Here is an 8,815-nt window from a genome sequence, read left to right on the forward strand (position 1 = left end):
TTCGGTATTCAGCTGTGGATTTGGAATTTTTGTTAGAGACATGAAGTTGAAGATTTGCTTATCCTCAGGTGTTGTTATTTCTGTAGCCCATGAGATTCGAGGTAAAGAAAGACATTTTAAAATTATATATAAAACCTTCCAAGCAACAGTATCCAGTTCGAAATAGCGAGATAACTCTATTTTATAACCCCCATGTAAGGTCTGTTTTTATCAGCAAGACATGCGGCTACTTTTTCGTCGTATCCCGTATTTCCTCATGCCAATTGTCCTCGACTAACGATTGATTGAATTTCCATCGCGTCAAGTTCGGTTGTTTCAGAGAGCTTTCACCTAAAGGTGACATGATTTTGGTAGACTACCTCACTGCACTTGATCAGATGCAGGCGTTTTACTAAGAGATCGTGGTGCTCCGCTTCCTTGGAGTAACAGCGGCTACAGTTTTTTCGACCATTTGGAGATCTCTGAGAGTCCAACTGGGGGGCGCCGGGGTAATTAATAAAAGCGCTACCAATTGACTCGTTGGTTCTTAGAATGATCCCTTCACTGTTTCTCATTTGATACCAGCCTTCAGGCTGTGAATAAGGCTACTTAGGGCCAGTTCTCTATGAGTTGGGATTTTTACACACGCATTGCTTGATTCCAGCTTTTAGAATGTGAATAAGATTACTATCGACTTGGGACTAGAAACTGTTATCTTACAATAGGTGAAGAATTTCCTCTGGGTATGGATTTTCAACACATGCTCCTTGTCAAATCAACCAGATGTCAGCTTTCAGGTTTGGCGGCAGAATGTCTTCTATTGCAATCATTACATGATACCCTAAGGATATGTGCTCCTTAACATCTAAAGTGGCACAATTATCGATATCGATATCGGTTATCAGATGACTATCTAGTGATGGAAGAAGGGCGTTTGCAACGTAGAAGTTTAAAAATTAGACATTGGCACAAATAGTCGGCAGCACCTAAATTCGCCGGTGCGATTGGGCGCCGATCAGTGTCTGGACCAGCATTTTTCTGGCTCTAAACCCTGAATTGGGACGCTTTCATCCCCAAAAATCTTCAATTTAAATTAAAATGCCTGAAAAAATCGAAAATGAACTTTTGCTAACTTTTTATGAAACAAAAAAAAATAAATAAAATAAATAATGAAATAGACTCTGTCGTACAAAAACGCAGTAATAATTTAAAAATTGAAAAAAAAAAAATATATTTATAACATTTTTGTCACACTTTTCAAGATAAATTATTTATATTTATATTATTTTTATAGAATTGTGAAGTGGTCTTTAAAAAACAAGGATTTTATTTTTTATTAAAAATCACTCCTTAAAAATGACAGTTTGGGTAGCCACAGATGTTAGAATTCTACCAAAAATGAAAGATTTTTTACTATTTGGTAGATTGGTAGAATTCTTGCTGTTTTGGAAGGTGTTGGCAAAAAATCCTCTCCAACTAGGAAGAGGTACTTCACAAATTTTCTATAGAAAAAAAATTTTTGACAAAATTTTCTTAGGAATAAAATTTTGACAAAATTAGAAATAAAATATATATAAATATAGAAATAAAATTGAAAAAAAAAATATATTTATAACATTTTTGCCACACTTTTAGAGATGAATTATTTATATTTATATTATTTTTATAGAATTGTGAAGTGGTCTTTAAAAAACAAGGATTTTATTTTTTATTAAAAATCACTCCTTAAAAATGACAGTTTGGGTAGCCACAGATGTTAGAATTCTACCAAAAATGAACGATTTTTTACTATTTGGTAGATTGGTAGAATTCTTGCTGTTTTGGAAGGTGTTGGCAAAAAATCCTCTCCAACTAGGAAGAGGTACTTCACAAATTTTCTATAGAAAAAAAATTTTTGACAAAATTTTCTATAGAAATAAAAAAATTGACAAAATTTTCTTAGGAATAAAATTTTGACAAAATTAGAAATAAAATATATATAAATATAGAAATAAAATTGAAAAAAAAAATATATTTATAACATTTTTGCCACACTTTTAGAGATGAATTATTTATATTTATATTATTTTTATAGAATTGTGAAGTGGTCTTTAAAAAACAAGGATTTTATTTTTTATTAAAAATCACTCCTTAAAAATGACAGTTTGGGTAGCCACAGATGTTAGAATTCTACCAAAAATGAACGATTTTTTACTATTTGGTAGATTGCTAGAATTCTTGCTGTTTTGGAAGGTGTTGGCAAAAAATCCTCTCCAACTAGGAAGAGGTACTTCACAAATTTTCTATAGAAAAAAAAATTTTGACAAAATTTTCTATAGAAATAAAAAAATTGACAAAATTTTCTTAGGAATAAAATTTTGACAAAATTGTCTATAGAAATAAAATTTTGACAAAATTTTCTATAGAAATAACATTTTGACAAAATTTTCTATAGAAATAATATTTTGACAAATTTTTCTATAAAAATAAAATTTTGAGAAAATTGTCTATAGAAATAAAATTTTGCAAATAATTTTTATTAAAATAAAAATTTTGACAAAATTTTCTACAGAAATAAAATTTTGACAAAATTTTCTACAGAAATAAAATTTTTACAAAATTTTCTATAGAAATAAAATGTTGACAAAATTTTCTATAAAATAAAATTTTGACAAAACTTTAGAAATAAAGTTTTGACAAAATTTTGTATAGAAAAAAACGGTTGACAAATTTTTCTATAGAAATAAAATTCTGACAAAATTTTCAATAGAAATAACATTTTGACAATTTTTTTTTGACAAAATTTTCAATAGAAATAAAATTTTGACAAAATTTTCTATAGAAGACAATTTTTTTGACAAAATTTTTTATACAAATAAAATTTTGAAAAAATTTTCTATAGAAATAAAATTTTGTCAAAATTGTCTATAGAAATAAAATTATGACAAAATTTTCTATAGAAATAAAATGTTATTTGTTTGTTTTGATCTCAGCTTTAAAACCATTGCATTGACTAAACTACAAGAGTAGCTTAACCAACACAGGAAAATAATATTTGTCAAATTTATTTGGGCAAACTCCTATAGACTGCAAAATGGTTGGATGGACGCACGTTTCGGAATTACCAAATTTCTCATCAGCATCCTCTACTTGCAGCAAAACTATCAACCAATTATCAGAATAAATGCAGGCAGTTCACTAAAAGTGAAAGTGAACCACACTTGAATCTTCCGAAAAAAGGTTTATGATAGACGGCTTTTGCCCACATAAATTTGTACGAACATATCTCTTTCCCTTAGCCACTGTCAAATCATCGATTTGAGTGCAGTTGGCTGGGTTTATTTTGTAGTTCAGTATATGCAATGGTTTTAAAGCAGAGATCAAAACAACAAATATGATTGAAGTACAAACCAACAATAACAAAACAAAACGAAATAAAATTTTTAAGAAATTTTCTATAGAAATAAAATTTTGACAAAATTTTTTGTAAAAAATTAAATTTTGACAAGAATTTTCTATAATTTTTACGAAATTTTCTATAGAAATAAAATTTTGACAAAATTTTCTATAGAGATAAAATTTTGACAAGGATTTTCTATAGAAAAAGAATTTTGACAATATTTTCTATAGAAATAAAATTTTTGACAAAATTTTCTATAGAAATAAAATTTTGACAAGAATTTTCTATAGAAATAAAGCTTTTACAAAATTTTCTTAGAAATAAAATTTTGACAAAATTTTCTATAGAACTAAACTTTTGACAAAATTTTCTATAGAAATAAAATTTCGACAAAATTTTCTATAGAAATAAAATTTTTACGAAATTTTCTATAGAAATAAAATATTGACAAAATTTTCTATAGAGATAAAATTTTGACAAGAATTTTCTATAGAAATAGAATTTTGACAAAATTTTCTATAGAAATAAAGTTTTGACAAAATTTTCTATAGAAATAAAATTTTGACTAAATTTTCTATAGAAATTAATATTGACAAAATTTTCTATAGAAATAAGATTTTGACACAATTTTCAATAGGAATAAAACTTTGACAAAATTTTTCTGTAGAAATAAAATTTTGACAAAATTTTCTATAGAAATAAAATTTTGACAAACTTTTCTACAGAAGTAAAATTTTGACAAAATTTTCTATAGAAATAAAATTTTGTTAAAATTTTCTATAGAAATAAAATTTTGACAAAATTTTCTATAGAAATAAAATTTTGACAAAATTTTCTATTGAAATAAAATTTTGACAAAATTTTCTATTGAAATAAAATTTTGACAAGAATTTTCTATAGAAATAAAATTTTGACAAAATTTTCTATAGAACTAAAATTGTGACAAAATTTTCTATTGAAATAAAATTTTGACAAGAATTTTCTATAGAAATAAAATTTTGACAAAATTTTCTATAGAACTAAAATTGTGACAAAATTGTCTATTGAAATAAAATTTTGACAAGAATTTTCTATAGAAATAAAATATTGGCAAAATTTTCTATAGAGATAAAATTTTGACAAGAATTTTCTATAGAAATAGAATTTTGACAAAATTTTCTATAGAAATAAAGTTTTGACAAAATTTTATATAGAAATAAAATTTTGACAAAATTTTCTATAGAAATTAATATTGACAAAATTTTCTATAGAAATAAGATTTTGACAAAATTTTCAATAGGAATAAAACTTTGACAAAATGTTTCTGTAGAAATAAAATTTTGACAAAATTTTCTATAGAAATAAAATTTTGACAAACTTTTCTACAGAAGTAAAATTTTGGCAAAATTTTCTATAGAAATAAAATTTTGTTAAAATTTTCTATAGAAATAAAATTGTGACAAAATTTTCTATAGAAATAAAATTTTGACAAAATTTTCTATGGAAATAAATTTTTGCCAACATTTTCTATAGAAATACAATTTAGACAAAATTTTCTATAGAAATTAAATATTTGCAAAATTTTCAATAGAAATTAAATTTTGACAAAATTTTCTATAGAAATAAAATTTTGACAAAATTTTCTATAGAAATAAAATTTTGACAAAATTTTCTATAGAAATAAAATTTTGACAAAATTTTCTATAGAAATAAAATTTTGACAAAATTTTCTATAGAAATAAAATTTTGACAAAATTTTCTATTGAAATAAAATTTTGACAAGAATTTTCTATAGAAATAAAATTTTGACAAAATTTTCTATAGAACTAAAATTGTGACAAAATTTTCTATAAAAATAAAATTTCGACAAAATTTTCTATAGAAATACATTTTTTACAAAATTTGCTATAGAAATAAAATTTTGACAAAAATTTTCTATAAGAATCAAGTTTTGATAGAATTTTCTATAGATATAAAATTTTGACAAAATTTTCTATAGAAATAAAATTTTGACATTTTTTATCTAAATCAAATTTTACAAAATAGGGTTTTTGTTTTTTTTTGGCTCGAGTGGCAACCGTGGAAGTTACTCAGTTTTGCTACTACAGTTCATTTTCCTTGCATACTTTTAGACAGTTAAATATCCGTTTGGAATGTATAATGTAAAAGAAGTGAAGAACTATAGCTTCAACTCGAAGATTTGTTAAGACATCAATCTTAACGAGATGCGGACTAAAAATATTTAAAAACAAAAAATCCATATTAAATTATTAAGAATAGAACCACATGAAAAAAATCGATGTGTCACTAAACTGGCACACTGGTAACACTGACGCCTGTAATTGGCCAATGATTTATCTCGAAATGTGTCTTCTCCTTTAAGCATTTACAGCAATCCTTAGACTAAGAAACTACATAGTATATACATTGGTCCATATTTGTTTTTCTATAAGTGGGAATTAGGGGATAGTGTGTCGATATATCATAGATGTATGTGAATACAAATATTGGTAAGAATATCCGTTTTAAATATCTTTAATAATTATCGGTGTAGCTATTTATACATGTATATGTATATATAGATATTTGTATTTGTAGTATATAACAATATATATTGTATTCGTACACGTACTTTAATATTAGGTAGTAGGTAGGTAAATTTATATATTTGTTTTTGTTCTTGTCTCTGCTTTATTTATGTTGTTTTTAGGTAGGTCATAGTTACTTTTTCTAGTTGTTACTATAGTTGTTGTTAGTAGTTGTCTGAAATTCAAATTTCATTTGAATTTCCAATTTAAAGTAGTGGTTTTGTTTGTTGATCTATACATATTTATCCCTTACATGAATGCATGCTCGAAAGTTATGGGTTTGTGTTCATGAGAATATGATAAGTGCTCTACAGGTAGTTATTGTTTATTGTTGGGTTCTCTTTAATTGTTTTTTTTTTTATTTTTTTTTACTTTCGTTTCTTATGATATTTTGTTTAATATTTTTCTCTATATTGAATTTGCTTGTATTTTTCGTTTGTTTCTCTAAAAACGTTATAATATCAATTCTCAGTGTTGTATTTTCTACGACGAATGATTTGTCTCATCACTGTGGTAAAATTGGTGGTGAATGATATAGTTATGGTATTGCCAGATTTTGAAAAAAAATGTATATGAGAAAATTGGGATTAGTTGGTTATAATTGACAGTATTTTCAGGTTATTATCATGTTGTAATAATAAGATGACATCACAGAAGGAGTCTGAATATTATTTTAAAGATACACACAAAGAAAATTTCATTAAAATTTAGCCAACGAAAACATGCCATTGACATAATGAATGATTTTCATTCGGACAATGAAAATATTCGTTAATAGTGCGAATCGGTTCGTTGATTAACCGAAAATTGGTTATAACATAATAAAGAAAATTTTCGTTATATGAATGGATGTGTTTCATTGGCTCATTTTTAATGACACACTTCGTTAATATAATGAAATTTCTATCAGTGTAGCTGGGTCGTTTCTAAAATAATATAAATCTAATAGACATTCACTGAATATTTATAAACAATTTAAATTTATCTTTAAATCCAAAGAATTCTTACGGGTATATCTGTCGAACTAGAAATTGCAACTGCATGTTTTATTCACAGCTCATTATATTATTTATGGGACACCAATAGTATTTGTTTTGAAGTTCCTTCAAATAAAAAATTATTCTAGAAATAAAATTGTATAGAAATAAAATTTTAACAAAATTTTTTATAGAAATAAAATTGTAACAAAATTTTCTATAGAAATAAAATTTGGACAAAAATAGAATTTTGACAAAATTGTCTATATAAATAAAATTTTGGGAACATTTTCTATATAAATAAAATGTTGACAAAATTGTCTACAGAAATAGAATTTTGACAAAATTTTCTATAGAAATAAAATTTTGTCAACATTTTCTATAGAAATAAAATTTAGACAACATTTTCTATAGAAATAAAATTTTGACAAACTTTTCTATAGACATAAAATATTGCCACAATTCTCTATAGAAATAAAATGTTGGACAACATTTTCTATAGAAATAAATTTTGACAAAATTTTCTATTGAAATAAAATGTTAACCAACATTTTCGATAGAAATAAAATTTTGACAAAATTTTCTTTAGAAATAAAATTTTGACAAAATTTTCTATAGAAATAAAATTTTGACAAAATTTTCTATAGAAATAAATTTTTGACAAAATGTTCTATAGAAATAAAAGTTTGACAAAATTTTCTATAGAAATAGAAATAAAATCTTGACAAAATTTTCAATAGAAATAAAATGTTGACAAAATTTTCTATAGAAATACATTTTTGACAAAATTTTCTATAGAAATTAAAATTTTAACAAAATTTTCTATTTGCTATAGAAATAAAATTTTGACAAAATTTTTTATAGAAATAACATTTTGACAAAATTTTCTATATAAATAACATTTTGACAAAATTTTCTATATAAATAACATTTTGACAAAATTTTCTATAGAAATAAAATTTGGACAAAAATTTTTATAGGAATAAAATTTTAACAATCTTTTCTATAGAAATAAAATTTTGACAAAATTTTCTATAGAAAAAAAAAAGTTGACAAAATTTTCTATAGCAATACAATTTTAACAAAAGTTTCTATAGAAATAAAATTTTAACAAAATTTTCAATAAAATTTTGACAAAATTTTCTATAGAAATAAAATTTTGACAAAATTTTCTATAGAAATAAAATTTTGACAAAATTTTCTATAGAAATAAAATTTTGACAAAGTTTTCTATAGAAATAAAATTTTGACAACATTTTCTATAGAAATAAAATTTTGACAAAATTGTCTATAGAAATAAAATTTTGACAAAATTTTCTATAGAAATAAAATTTTGACAAAATTTTCTACAGAAATAAAATTTTGACAAAATTTTCTACAGAAATAAAATTTTGACAAAATTTTCTACAGAAATAAAATTTTGACAAAATTGTTTATAGAAATAAAATTTTGACAACATTTTCTATAGAAATAAAATTTTGACAAAATTGTCTATAGAAATAAAATTTTGACAAAATTTTCTATAGAAATAAAATTTTGACAAAAGTTTCTACAGAAATAAAATTTTGACAAAATTTTCTACAGAAATAAAATTTTGACAAAATTTTCTACAGAAATAAAATTTTGACAAAATTGTTTATAGAAATAAAATTTTGACAAAATTTTCCATAGAAATAAAATTTTGACAAAATTTTCTATAGAAATAACATTTTGACAAAATTTTCTATAGAATTTAAATTTTCCATAGAAATAAAACTTGGCAAAATTTTCTATAGAAATTGAATTTTTGACAAAATTTTCTATAGAAATAAAAATTTTATATATTTTTTTTTAAATAACATTTTGACAAAATTTTCTATAGAAATAAAATTTTGACAAAAATTTCTATAGAAATAAAATTTTGACAAAATTTT

Source organism: Haematobia irritans, chromosome 3 (genome assembly GCF_050003625.1).
Source record: "Haematobia irritans isolate KBUSLIRL chromosome 3, ASM5000362v1, whole genome shotgun sequence".
NCBI classification, from domain to species: domain Eukaryota; kingdom Metazoa; phylum Arthropoda; class Insecta; order Diptera; family Muscidae; genus Haematobia; species Haematobia irritans.